A 14,629-nucleotide genomic window follows, 5' to 3' on the forward strand; every position below is an offset into this window, starting at 1 on the left:
AGATATTTTATTGTTTTTGTTTCTATAGTGAATGGGGCTGACTTCTGGATTTCTTTTTTTTTTTCAATTTAGTGTTTACATAAAGGAATGCCACCAACTTGTATGTGTTTTTGGCCTGACACCTTACTATACTGTCTGATAATTTGCAGGAGCCTCCTTCTGGATTTTCTATTTTTTCTAGGTATGCTATCATGTTGTCTACAAGCAGTGACAATTTAACTTCTCTTCCCATTTATATCCCTTCAATCATTTTCACTTGCCTAATTGGTATTGCAAGAACTTTCTAAACTGTGTTGAGTAGTATGGTGATTGTTTACCATTTCAAAGAGCCCTGTCTAGTACATGATATGAGTGGGAATGCTTTCAGTTTCTCTGTGTTAGTATGATGTTGGCTATAGGTTTGCTATCTCTGGCCTTCACTAGATTAAGGGATTTTCCATCTATTCTCTTTTATTGATGTGGTGAGCCAAATTTATTGATGTGCATATATTGTACCAGCCTAGCATTTCTGGGATAAATTCCACGTGGACCTGATGTACAATCTTTTTAATACACTGTTGTATCCTGCTAGCTAGAATTTTGTTCAATATTTTAGTACATGTGTTCATTAGAGATACTGCTCTGTAGTTTTTTTTAATTTTTTATTTAAGAAAGGATAAATTAACAAAACCATAGGGTAGGAGAGGTACAACTCCACACAATTACCAATCTCCATATCCCACCCCCTCCCCTGATAGCTTTCCCATTCTCTATCCCTCTGGGAGCATGAACCCAGGGTCACTGTGGGTTGCAGAAGGTAGAAGGACTGGCTTCTGTAATTGCTTCCCTGCTGAACATGGGCGTTGACTGGTTGGTCCATACTCCCAGTCTGCCTCTCTCTTTCCCTAGTAGGGTGGCTCTCTGGGGAAGTGGAGCTCCAGGACACATTGGTGGGGTCTTCAGTCCAGGGAAGCCTGGCTGGTATCCTGATGACATCTGGAACCTGGTGACTGAAAAGAGAGTTAACATACGAAGCCAAACAAATTGTTGAGCAATCATGGACCCAAAACTTGGAATAGTGGAGAGGAAGTGTTAGGGGGGTACGCACTACAAACTCTAGTGTACTTCTGCTTTCAGGTATATATTTTGCAGTAGTTTACAGATACGTGTGAACATATGCTCTCTCTCACAGAAACTGGTGTATATCTAGGTTTTGGGACTTTGTTAGAAAGTGAACCACCTGGGATGGAATTAGAGTATACTATGAAAGGAAAGGTCTCACCTGAGTAATGAAGCTGAAGGATTGTCATTCCACACGTGAAGTCTCTGGACACAGTCTGAAGTGAAGCATGTTGAGGTGGCAATTGTTGTGTTGATTAGGTTGCAATCAGTAGATGCAATATTATTTGATATGGATTGGGAGAGGCATACAGGAAAGTGGGCCCTATCCAAGGGTTCCAGGACTGGGGGAAGTAGAGGCTCTATAGTGAAAATGTGAGGTTCCTGCTGTCTTAGGGTTCAAAAAGACAATCAATAGTTAATGTTACCATCACATTATTTGGTAATTGGGTTAACTTTGAAAAGTCCTTTTGTTAGGGTTTGCTGTACAGTACCCAGTATCTTGTATATAGCTGTGCTATTGGTTGCTTCTGATCTACTTGCTCTAGGCTTTTGAGAGAGTCTGCATATCAAATACACAGCCTATATATTAAAAAGACTCAGTCTGTGTTTTCAAAAACTTCGAGACATACAATTAATTTTCCCCCTCTCATATTAATTAACTAGTGATTTATATGACTACATTTTACTAGGAGTGTACATAAACACCATTTCCACCACCAAAAGACTATGACCCATCCCTCCCACCCACTCCCACCCCCAACTGGCCCAGGAAGCTGCATGTCTACCCTTCACCACAGGGTTTTTACTTTGGTGCCCTACTTACAATTTGGTCAGGTCCTGCTTTTAGTTTCCCTTTCTGATCTTCTTACTCAACTTCTGTTGATGAGTGGGATCATCCCATACTCATCTTTATCTTTCTGACTTAGCTCACTTAACATAATTCCTTCTAGCTCTGTCCAAGAGGGGTCAGAGAAGGTGGGTTCATTGTTCTTGATAGCTGCATAGTATTCCATTGTGTATATATACCACAGCTTTCTCAGCCACTCATCTGTTGTCGGGCACCTGGGTTGTTTCCAGGCTTTAGCTATTATGAAGTGTGCTGCTATGAACATAGGAGTACACACCTCTTTTTGGTTGGGTGTTATGGAGTCATTGGGGTATAATCCCAGGAGAGGAATTACTGGATCATATGGAAGGTCCATGTCTAGCCTTCTGAGAGTTTTCCAGACTGCTCTCCACAGAGGCTGTACCAATTTACATTCCCACCAGCAATGCAAAAGGGTTCCTCTGTCCCCACATCCTCTCCAGCATTTGTTGCTGCTGTCCTTTTTGATGTATGCAATTCTTACAGGAGTGAGGTGGTATCTTAGCGTTGTCTTAATTTGCATTTCTCTGACAATCAGTGACCTAGAGCAGTTTTTCATATGTGTGTTAGCCTTTTGGATCTCCTCTGAGGTGAATGTTTTGTTCATATCCTCTGCCCATTTTTGGATGGGGTCATTTGCTTTTTTGGTGCTAAGTTTGCTGAGCTCTTTATATATTTTGGTGATTTGTTTCAGTTTCTCTGTGTTAGTATGATGTTGGCTATAGGTTTGCTATCTATGGTCTTCACTAGATTAAGGGATTTTCCATCTATTCTCTTTTATTGATGTGGTGAGACAAATTTATTGATGTGCATATATTGTACCAGCCTTGCATTTCTGGGATAAATTCCACTTGGACCTGATGTACAATCTTTTTAATACACTGTTGTATCCTGTTGGCTAGAATTTTGTTCAATATTTTAGTACATGTGTTCATTAGAGATATTTCTCTGTAGTTTTCTTTTCTTTTTTTGTTTTTGTTTTGTTTTGTTTTCTTTTGTTTTATCCCTGTCTGCTTTTGGTATCAGAGTGATGTTGGCTTCATAGGAGGTGGAACGGAATATTCCTGTGTCTTCTATATTTTAGAGGAGCTTAAAATGTATAAATACTAATTCTTTGTAGTGTTCTTTTGTAAAACTATCTGGGCCTGGACTTTTGTTGTTAGGAATGTTCTTGATAAATATTTCAAATTCTTTGGGCTCTAACTGGCCTATCTATATTTTATAGTTTCTCTTGGTTCAATTGGAAGGCTATATGTTTCCAGAAATTATTCTATTTCTTCCAGATTCTCTAGCTTGTTGGCATATAGTTTTTCATGGAATCCTTTCATGATATTTTGGATATCTTTGATGTCTATTGTGATATCTCTTATTTCACTTAACAATCCTATTTATTTGAGTTTTTGAGTCTCCCCCCATTTTTTGGTGAGTCTGGTAAAGGGTTTATCAATTTTGTGTATCCTTTCAAAGAGCCAACTCTTTAGTTTTATTGCTTTTTATTTTTATTTTATTTTCTATGATATTTATTTCTGCTTTAATTTTAATTATTTCACTTCTTCTGTTTGTTTTATGGCTTCTTTGCTATTTTTCTAAGTCAACAATGACCTATTTGTATAGAGTTTATTTTCTTTGAGAGGAATATAGCAAAAACATGACAATCTTATATTAAGTTTTGTTAATTATATATAACAGGATAATGTTTGACTGATTGAGGAATCTGGCTGGGGTCTATCAAATCAGAAAGACCCATTTGAACAGGAGATATATAAGCTGAGAGTAAGCATCAAAAAGGAGCCCATTCTTATTTTTGAAAGATAACCCCACATAAAGAAATTAGCTTGTCTAAAATAGAAATAAATTCTGGGTGTTCAAAAATAAGAAATGTAGTTAATGTGACTGGAATGACCAGAGAATAAAATGGTAGGGAATATGGTTGGGCAGTGGTAAAATAATTCATTTGGGTATAGCACAGCTTTGCTGTGTGTGTGACCCAAATTCACACGTGCTCCCCTAATCTCCACCCCCAGCCCCAAGACTGGGATATGGAGGTTTAATGCTGTGGTTTATTTCTGTTTTTGTCTCTCTCTCTCTTTCTGGTAAAGTCAACCCAGAACGATGAATTTCCAGTGAGAAATAAAAATAAAAGATGTCACTACATTGTGAAAGATGATGGAAATCAAGGGAAAAGATCTTTATGTTGTTACAAATCATTATGAATGTCTCTTTCAATATTTTATGCAAGAGACTGAAATAATATTCATTAAGAAGGTAAGTGGAAAAATGATGAGTGGAAAAAAAGAGAGAGGAAGAGCTGTGCCGAGCGCTACCTGTGAAAGCAAGGAGGTCAAAGGTAATTTCCATTTGGTCTGGGTAATATGAAAATAATTTCTTATTTATGATACCTTGACAAGGATCACTTCTGTGGAGTAGTGGAAAGTAAACTCTCAGTAGGAGAAAAATATACATGTGAAATACATCTTTGTGAAAACAAATAGGCACCTTGAAAGCATGGTGCTAAAGATTTTCACTTTCTGCTTAAAAACTGTACGATGTAGGACTCCCCCAAGAGAAAATGTTTTGAAGAAATACTTACGGATTTTAAAGTTTTTTTTTATTTTAGATGTAAATAATCTAGAACAACTCTTTAGTTTTACATATGCCTTAAGTCTGGAGTTCCAGCTAGGTGTAGAATCAGAGCCAGGGGACTGACAAACTTACTGTCTGTCTTCTTTTTTTGCCTATTCTACATTCCTGCTAATAATCACTGACATTTATATAACTGCTTACTAAGCATCAAACACTATTCTGACAGCTTTATATCTATCTATTAATTCAATTTTTATTAAAAAATCTATGATAAATGTCTATTAAAACTCATTTTTTACCAAAGAACTAAAAGAACAAAATACTGAAAGATTTTTCCAAGTACATACATATAAAAAGTTGAGAGCCAAAAATCAAAACTCAGCAGTACTCAGACCACTCAGGAAATCACAGTGATAACCACTGTACTATTATATTTGTCAGTTCATTGAGTTTCAACCCTTAGGGCTCTATTTAAAAATAAATGTCTGCATAATCTGTAAGAATTATTTATTGTGGTATGAGAGAGGGAGACAGAGGCCTGAGCACTGTTCTAGCATATGTTGTTGGGAATCCAGAACAGGACTTGATAGATGCAAGAACTTCATCACTAAGCTACCTCCACAGTCTTCTGCATTTTATAGAAAAGGCCACGTCATTTTTATGAAAAAGGCCACTTTTTCATTTAAAAGTCTGCTGGAATAATCTTAATTTTTATTCCCTTTTACATACAGAGACATAAAAGCCAGTATCATATTGAGCACCAGGAGCTAGCTCACCAGGTATAGCATGCCTTAAATGCATAAGGGCTGAATTAGAGCCCTGGCACCACCCGAGAGAATGCTGGGTGACCCTGAGTGTTCTGTGATTGGAGGGGCACAGCTGCAATGATGTTCCTCCCTTCCCTCTTCCTCCTCTATTTCTCTAAATAAAAAGAAACAAAAAAATTGAAATGGGGAGGTCAGTCAGTGGTATAACATATGCATGAGACTAAGTTTATCCTCAGGTGCTGCATAAAACCACTATAACAGAAAGCCGGGCAGTGGCACATCGTATTAAATGCACATAGTTTGATGCACAAGGACCCCTGCAGAGATCCTGGTTTAAGCCCAGACTCCCACCTGCAGGACAGGGTTGGGGGTGGGGCCATGGTTAGGGGCGGGGGTCCACATCACGGTGAAGTGGGTCTGCAGGTGTCTCTCTGTCTCTTTCTCTCTCTATCTCTCCCTCTGACTCTCAATTTTTCTCTTTCCTATCCAATAATAAAAAAAAAGTCCTCCAGGAGCAAGGCTGAAACTGAACTCCAGCAATAGCCTTGGAGGCAAAAATAAATTAATGATAAAATATAAATAAAATAAAAACAAAGTAACAGCAAAAAACTACCACACTGGAATGAAATTACTCTATATTGAAACAAGCTTTCTATGAAATTTGCTTAACATTGACTAGCCCTTGTAATAAATGTTTGTGTGGGGCCAGTAGGGGACACACCTTATCATGCACAAATCCCAAGATTGGAGCTTAGGCACTTTGTGGTAGCATGATAATAGCACAGCACTATGGGGATTGTCATTAATAGTGGGAGAATATGTATATGTATATGTATATGTATATGTATATGTATATGTATATGTATATGTATATGTATATGTACATGTATTGTATATGTGTGTATGTATGCATGCATGTGTAGATAGAGAGTGAAAAATCATTCAAATACTTGTATGTATGAGGCACTGATACTGAGGTGTAGGGATAAAAGAGAAGAAAAAGTGATATTTTTTTGTGAAGATAATAAACTAAGAATTTAGTAGGCTACATGTTGTTGCACCAGGTTGAGCACACACATTGCCACACAGAGTGGTCCAGGTTCAAGTCTTTGGTTCCCATCCTCAGGGGGAAGCTTCCTTAGTGGTGAACTAATGCTGCAGTTGTCTCTTCCTCTTTCCCTTTGTACTTGCCCCTCTCCACCTCTCAATTTCTTTGTTTTATCAAATAAAAAAGAAAGAAAGAAAGAAAGAAAGAAAGAAAGAAAGAAAGAAAAGGAAAAATTGATCAGTGGGAACAGTGAATTTATCATGCAGGCACCAACACCCTGCAATAATCCTGGTGTCAAAAAGAAAAGAATAAAATAAAAAAATCTTACTTTTTTTTTTTTGCCTCCAGGGTTATCGCTGGGACTCCATACCAATAATATGAATCCACCACTCCTGACTGACAATTTTTTCCTATTTTATTTTATAGGACAGGGAGAAGTTGAGAGGGGAAGAAGTGATAGAAAGAGAGACACTTACATACCAGCTTCACCTCTTGTGAAGCATCCTCACTGCAGGTGGGGAGCAGGAGCTTGAACCCAGGTACTTGCACATAGTACTATATGCACATAACCAGGTAAGCCACTGCCTGGCCCACATTATTCCTTTAAAGCTATTTATCTCTATACCTTTGCCCTATTACATATTATATTTCTTCTTTTCCACATTTAAATTCTTTTTATCTTTTGAAATATTATTTGTTTTGGATAGAGACAGAGAGAAATTGAAAGGGAAGAGGGAGATGGGGAGAAAGACATAACTGTCGCACTACTTTAATGCACTTGAAGCTCAGACCTTGCAGATAGGGATGGAGGTTTGAACCAGGGTGTTTGCACACTGTAATTTGTGTGCTCAACAAGGTGCACCAGAATCCATACCCCAAGCATTTAAATTCTAAAAGGAGGTTGGTTGGTGGTGCATTTGATATAGAGTACGTGTTAATCAATGCACAAGGACTCAGGTTCAAGCCAACCTGCAAGGGGGAATCTTCATGAGTTCTGCAGATGTCACTCTCTTTCCTTCCCTACTCGTGAACCACCCCTTCCCTTTCAGTTTCTATCTATCAAAAATGAATAAACAAATGAAAAAAATAAATTCTAGAAGATCTTCATTTATTGGGAACCTTAGAGCATCTGCCACATGGCTTTAAGCAATAGGGATTGAATACTTCTCCTAAGAATAAAATAAATTATTTTTTTACCTCTTAAGTAAAAACAGTGAAATTTCAGGAAACAATATGACTTCTCTCATGTCCCCTATTTTTTTTTAAGATCTGCACTTCAAGATTCAGATGGATTTTTATTTGAAATTCATCACACTCCCCATCACAGCCGTTGTCTCAGAATACCATTTTAGCATTTATTTTAGCCTGTGGAATAACAGTACAGAGAAACCACAGAGTCAATCAGACTCAGAATGCCCTAAATCCTTCCTGTTTTGGAGTTTTCTATCTTCACATGAAAGCATTTCATGCCCGTCAGCAACTTTTTAATGTTTGCTCCTCTTATGCACAACTTCCATTAAAAGACTCTCCTTGGATGAATGCTTTGTGAAGTTGTCTGCTTGCCAGGAGAGAAGTATTCATGCAGAAGTTACAAAGGGACCTTAAAGTCCTCTTTGTCCATGACCTAATCTTTCAGATAGTGTCTCATTTCATTTTTGGAGAAGCTATTTTTCTTTGCACCAAGGGCACAGAAATTGTATTTTTATTGTGTGCAAACTGTGAAGATAACAGAAACAAATATAAACCATTTGAGTAAAAAAGTCATTTAAGAAGAGAAGACACATTAGAAGTTTATCAGCATAATTCCATGTCCCTAATATTGGATTAAAAGTAGTTCTGTTTGTTTTAGCTTGTGGATGTGTGATAAAATTGAAAATATTCAGAAATATTTTTCTCTCATTATACTTTATAAAATGAGTTTATCTGGATAATCTCAATAGGTTTTCCCCTCTTCCTTTTCTTCTTCCTCCTCTTCTTCCCCCTCTTCCTCCTCCTTCACCAGAATGCTGCTCAATTCTAACTTACAGTGGTACTAGAGATTCAACTGAGGATCTCAGAGCCTCTGACATGAAAGTATCCACTAGGCTATCTCCTTAACTCCTTCTTTTGTTTGCCACATGGGTTTAACTATTCAGGGATTTTGTAGTGGGGCAGGGGGCTGAGGCATAACATAGAAGCTTCCTCCAGTGTGGTGGGAGCCAGGCTTGAGTCTGGGTTATGCACTTGGCAAAACATGTACTATCAAGTGAACTATTCTGCTAGTCCCTCAATAACCTTCTTTAAATGAGAGGAAAAACAATACATGTAACAACAGATTTGAGCAGAAATTTCCAAGCATGGTAATCTTTGGAAAAAAGTTATATTCATGGGTTAAAGGAGAGTGCTTAGATAGCTAATGCACTACTTTTCTCTGCATCAAGTGTTCAGATTCTTGCCTGAAGTCTAACAGGTCTTATAAAATCATTGTTACCTTTAAATTTGGGTGAGGGAAACAAATGAATGCCACTGAACCTTTATAACCTTTACTGCAGTAGTCCTGGGGTTTATATTCAGGTACATTAAGTTCATGTTAAGCCTCCATGTTAAAAGTTACATCTACCTTAGAAAGAAGATTTTGTTTTGTCAAATCTTGTTTTCCTATTTTTTTTTTAATTTTGGGGATTAATGGTTAACTGCTAACAGTAAATACAATTGTTGACATATATGGAAATTTTGTTTTCTGCCCAAAACTCTAACCCCCTGCCACCATCTAGCACCAGGACCTGAAAGTCTGCACACCACTCAGAGTCCTTTACTTTGGTGCAAAATACCAAACTCATTTTAATTTATGCTTAGTGTTTCCCTTTTTTGTTCTTATTTCTCATCTTCTAGAGTGAGGTCATTAAATTTTAGTTTGCTTGTATTCAACAATGGGCTTGAATGAAATTTAGTATAAATATTCATTCATTTCTGTATTTGTCCTGAATTAGTTCACCAACATTCATATTCATTATCTGGTTGATGATGTTTGAACTCACTTTTAAATTTATTAAATGTTAATTCCTCTTGAATAGCCCCCCAAGTGGATACATTTGAATAATCTACATTTCAATTTCATTTTTTGATACAGTTTATTGAAAGATAAATGAATAAAGGAGTGATTTCAAGGGAGAAAGAGGCTCCCAAGAACTTTACAGAAAGTTCTTCCAGGAGAGATGACATAGTTTTGGAGTTATTTACCTACTGGATAGAAACAGAAATGGAAGGGAAAGAAGGCGATAAGGAGAGAGGTCTCTACAGCAATGCTTTGCCAGTTCTGCACCTTTCCTCACAGAGTTGAGAACTGGGGCCTTGAAACTGGGGCCTTGCACATTTTTAACATGTGCTCTCAACTGAGTATGCCATGGTCCTGTCCGTATTTGTTTTTTCAACCCTGTTCTGGCATGGAAAAGAAAAAAAATAGTCCTCACAAGATCACTTTTACAACATGTAATGTTTTCTCTCTTTTAATTGAACTTATCCTTTTAAAATATATTTTATTTTATTATTTATTTTGGATAGAGACACAGACTGAGAAGAAGGAGGGAGACACAGAGGGAGTAAGAGATCTGATTCACTGATCAGGAACCTTCTTCTCTACAAGTGGGACCAGAGGCCTAAACCAGGGTCCTCGTGCACTGTGATGTGTGAGATCAAGCAGGTGTGCCACCACCCAGCTTCTCATGTAATGTTCTTATAAAAGAATTTGTTTTGTTTATTTAATAGGATTATAGGGGTTTGTGTCTATAAAAGTACAAGAATTATACGTCTATAAATAAAAGCTTAAAATTACACAGGTTAATCTCAGCAGCAGGTGAGAAAGATTTATAATATGCAGAACTCAAACTAACTGTTGACTAGCCAAAAACATATGTATATATTTTTAGCAGTTAGTGGAGACATCAGTAGAAAACATAAACATTTAATTAGTTAACCATGTGGTTAGTTTTTCTGAGATTAAAAATACATGTCTCTCCAGGCATTTAGAGCATCACAATTTATGTTTGTGTATATATATATATATATATATATATATATATATATATAAAATTAAGAAAAGCAAATATAAATGGGGTTATATTCAAATTGTTTATCTTTGTTATTAGAAAAGTAATTAAAATGTAGAAGTAATATTTCTATTCATTGAGTAATAAAAAGTCTTAAACTATTGGCCTCTAGTATTTAAAGTACTTTGTTTTAACTTCCATTCCATATACTATAGCTATTATATTAGAAGGAGGTAATTTAAAATATAGTAGTAAATTTTCTATAAAGTTGGCTTTCAGTTTAATCAACCCTAAGAAACCAGTGATATATATCATATATATATATACATCAGATATATAAAATAAATATAAATATATAAACTATATGTATAAAGATATATATCCTTATATAAGTATAGATCTTTTCCTCATGCTCAACAGTGGAAACTGTGGCTGAAGCAACAGTTTAATGCAGGATACCTCTTGAAGCCTCATGAAGATTTTTTCTTCTCAGATTATGATGCTTTATTATGAGAGAACAAGAGAGGGCAAAAGACACAAAAGCATCACTGTCTATATGATGTCTCAAACTTCATGCATATAAGATGTCTATTCTACTGGTGAGCCATCCCACTGTCTCAAGAACTTAATTTTCTATTTGTAAAATAAAGTCCCATCCATTCAAACACACCCTTTAGACATGCAAGTATAAGAAGGTGCAGATCACTTTTTATTTCAGACACACAGAGAGAGAGAGAGAAGAGGGAGAGAGAAGAGAGAAGAGGGAGAGAGAGAGAGAGAGAGAGAGAGAGAGAGAAGAGGGAGAGAGGAGAGAGAAAGAGAGAGAAAGAAGAGAGAGAGAGAAAGAGAGAGAGAAGAGGGAGAGAGGAGAGAGAGAGAGAGAGAGAGAAAGAAGAGAGAGACCACAGCACTAGAGTTTAGCCATAGGGAATTGTGCCTTCAACCTGGGCCACATGCATGGTAAAACATATGTCCTAGCAGGTGAGCTATATTCTGACCTCAGGAAGCTATAGGTGCTTCAGAATCTAGCCATCTGTCTTATCTCTGAGAAAATGCAAGCTAGATATCTCTGATTCTGTAAGTATTTTGTGTAGAGTTCAGACAGTCAGATCCTGAACAGATGGCTTTATTTATCTAGACTATAGAAGCAGGTGCTCGTTATCATAATTAGATAGGTGGTACTTCATATAAATGATTTTATCCCTGTTCTTAACATTCTACCATCTGTTATGGAAAAGTTACTAAAAGAACCAGAAGTGGGCTGAGGGAAAGGACCTGGGTTCATGGCCCCACTCCCCACCTGTAGCATGGAGGCTTCATAAGTGATGATGCAGTATCACAGGTCTCTCTCTTTTGCTTTCTCTCTCTCTCTTTCTCTTTATATTCCTCTTCCCTATGATTTCTCTCTGTCTCTATACAAAATAAAATAAAATTGAAAAAAAAGAAGTTTCTAATCACTACATATAGTATATAAAAGTATATATGCATATACAGTATATATGCACATATATAGTATGCTATGCTATATATAACATGTATATGCATATATATAAATACATGTATGCACATATGCTTTTTTTCACTTATTAGATAGAGACCAACAGAAATCGAGATGGTAGGGGGAGATAGAGAGGGAGAGAGGAAGAGAGACACCTGAAGCACTGTTTCACCACTTGCAAAACTTTCTCCCTGTAGTTGGGGACTAGGGGCTTGAACAAGTCTTTGCACATTGTAGCATGTGTGCTCAACCAGGTATGCCAGCACCTGGCCCTCATATATACATATATGTATATTTGTGTATATCTGTATCTTCCCTACTTTTTTTTTTTGCCTCCAGGTTTATTGCTGGGCCTTGGTGCCTGCATCACAAATCCACTGCTCCTGGATACTATTTTTTTCCCCTCTTGTTGCCCTTGTTGTTTTATCGTTTTGGTTATTGTTATTGTTGTTGTTGTTGATGTCATTATTGTCGGATAGGACAGAGAGAAGTAGAGAGAGGAGGGGAAGACAGAGAGGGGGGCCCGCTTCACTGCTTATGAAGCAACGCCCCTGAAGGTGGGGAGCTGGGGGATCCACATGGATCCTTATGCCGGTCCTTGGCTTCGTGCCATGTGCACTTAACCCACTGCACTACCGCCCGACCATCTCTTCCTTACTTTTTATTACCATCAGGGTTCTCACAGGGGCTCAGTGCTTATATGATGTGACTCCATTGTTCAAGTGGCTTTGTAATTTTTTTATATGTGCACATGTGCCCTACCTCATGGGCCTTGGTACATATCTAGGTTCTGTAGCTTTGTTAGGAAGTGTGTCACCAAAATGAAATGGAAGTAAGGAGTCCTCTGAGCTAGGAAAGGTCTCACTTTTTTTTCTTTTTGGATAAAATATGAGAGACAGAAAGGAAGAGAGGGGGAAAAAAGAGAGATACCCACAGTATTGCTCTCTTACTCATGAAGCTTCCCCCCCGTAGGTGGGGACAGGTGGCTTGAGCCTAGGCCCTTGCACTCAACCTACTTCCAGCCCTTTTAGTATATTTTCCATACTGAGTGTGTCACAAGGCTCCTCTACTCCTTATCATTTCTAGAGGTAACTGTGAAATTACACTGCTCAGGCAAGAAAATCTAAACATCACAACTCTCAGATTTTGTCATTTTTATTATTAAAATAAACTATGTCCCTTCTATTAAATTAATCTTGTTCACTCAGGCATATTATTTCTTTTTGAAATTAAATTAATTTCTTTATTGTTGTATTGTTTTACAATTGACACTAAATGCAGTAGTTTATACATGCATAACATTTCAGTTTTTCACATAACAGTAATCCCTACTAGGTCCTCTGCCATCATGTTCCAGGACCTGAACCCCACTCCCTCCACAGGCATATTATTTGTATTTGGAAGTGAAATCCTTTTGAATGAAGATGATGCCTTAAACTTCAAAACAATAAGACCTATAAGAATTTGACCAGAGGACTCAGTGTAGGACAATATATTTAAAATGCTCTGTCTTTGATTAACCCAAGAACTCGTAGTGCCTTCTTCTTCTTTATTTAAGCTTCTTTAATAACTGGCATTGATCTTTCCATCAAGACCATTAGTACTCTTTGGATGAAAATGTGTGTGTGCCTGTGTGCGCGCGTGCGCGTGTGTGTGTGTGTGTGTGAGTGTGTGTGTGTGTGTGTGTGTGTGTGTTTTAAGTTTCTCTGCCCTAAAGCTATCAAAATCCTATAGTTGAGTCTCTTCACATTCTTCAAAGCTTTCTCTTTTAACTTTTGGGTAAGAACAACAGGACAGAACACCATCTGTTATCTGAGCCTTGGAGTTATTTTACATTCAAATGCCTGTTGATTATAGCATATAAACCTGTTAAAGCAAAAGTTTTTTGGAGAAAAACTTTAAAAATTAGTCCTGTAAATCAGAAGATTTGACCCAAGCAGCTAGCACAGTCATCCATCTACACAAACTATTGGGATTACAGTGATTACAGTTAAGGTTCCCATGGAGAAACTATTTCTTGGGACCCAGGTTCAAGCCCCTTGCCCCCATATTCAGGGGAAAGCTTCACAAGTGGTAAAGCAGTACTATAGGTGTCTTTTTGTCCTTTTCCCTCTCTATCTCCCTCTCCCCTCTCATTTTCTGCCTGTCTCTATTCAATAATGAATAAATAAAAATAAATTTTAAAAAAGAGAAGCTATTTATGAAGAGGAGAAAAATATCTCAAAGATCAGAAAATATTGGGGTGGATTGTCTTTTAGTGCTCTGGGATTCTCTTTTTTAAAATTTTTTATTTATAAAAAGGAAACATTGACTAAACGATAGGATAAGAGGGGTACGACTCCACACAATTCCCACCACCAGAACTCTGTTTCCCCTCCCCTCCCCTGATAGCTTTCCTATTCCTTATCCCTCTGAGAGTATGGACCCAAGGTCACTGTGGGATGCAGAAGGTGGAAGGTCTGGCTTCTGTAAATGCTTTCTAGGATTCTCTTCTAGATTACTGAAGGATCAAAGGTGTTTTTTGTTTTGTCTTTTCTTACATTAATATTTAGAATTTATGTCTGAAAAAGAAAAAGAACACTGGTATGAAGATTCAGCATTTTACCTCTAGCTTTCATGATTTTAAATTTTTTTGACTTAAATTTCCATGATTTTAAAATGTGTGTGTGTGTGTGTGTGTCTGTGTCTGTGTAAGAGAGAGAGAAAGATAGAGAGAGAACTATTTTTCTCTCCTCTTATTTC

The sequence above is a fragment of the Erinaceus europaeus genome, chromosome 8 (assembly GCF_950295315.1).
Source record: "Erinaceus europaeus chromosome 8, mEriEur2.1, whole genome shotgun sequence".
Classification (NCBI taxonomy): Eukaryota; Metazoa; Chordata; class Mammalia; order Eulipotyphla; family Erinaceidae; genus Erinaceus; species Erinaceus europaeus.